The sequence below is a fragment of the Euprymna scolopes genome, chromosome 6 (genome assembly GCF_053919585.1).
Source record: "Euprymna scolopes isolate OS-2025 chromosome 6, ASM5391958v1, whole genome shotgun sequence".
Lineage (NCBI taxonomy): Eukaryota > Metazoa > Mollusca > Cephalopoda > Sepiida > Sepiolidae > Euprymna > Euprymna scolopes.
In genome coordinates this window covers 93,233,126-93,233,734 of record NC_136487.1, presented here as the reverse complement: position 1 = coordinate 93,233,734, position 609 = coordinate 93,233,126, and the positions used below count along the sequence as shown (strand labels likewise).

The following is a 609-nucleotide window of genomic DNA, read 5'->3' as shown; positions in this document are numbered from 1 at the left end:
ATAATAAATAATTAATCTTATTTTTTCAATTTCTTGAATTAAGGGGTATGCTGAACTATAATTTCTTGCATAATGTCAATTTATGGTTCTATTAAGTTGACTGTGAAGTTTCGGTAAACATAACCTGTTATTTTTCTATTTTGCTTAAATTTCAATTGCTTTCATTGGAATATCTTGAATTGTTTTAGTTCTTTAACTTTTTTCTTAAATATATGTTTTTGTCATGGTTGAAATTAATTTTGATTTTCCGTTTAATTTTCATTTAAAAAAAGCTGGCAGCGGTGGGATTCGAACCCACGCCTCCGAAGAGACTGGTGCCTAAAACCAGCGCCTTAGACCGCTCGGCCACGCTACCACGCTGACAACACGTAATAATCCAACGATTAAATTTTCTTTATGATTAATAACCGCAACAGCGCTTAGGATATTTATGTGAAAAATCTATGTGCTCTGATGATGAAAATTGCGTGATTGAGTTACGTGGAAAACTGCATATAATTTACTGCAAATATTCAATGAATACACATTATATCCTTGATGTTTGAGACATTTGAGTGTATACCTATATGTAATTATTCAAGTTTGGTCGATATTACTACATGAATTATA

General features: G+C 31.4%; 1 non-coding gene across 1 annotated transcript; it reads right to left on the bottom strand.

Annotated features, from left to right (window-relative positions):
- Positions 1 to 273: 273 nt before the first annotated feature.
- Positions 274 to 355, bottom strand: Trnal-uag (transfer RNA leucine (anticodon UAG)). The gene has a single exon. It is a non-coding gene; the product is annotated as a tRNA-Leu (tRNA).
- Between the last annotated feature and the right edge of the window lie 254 nt (positions 356 to 609).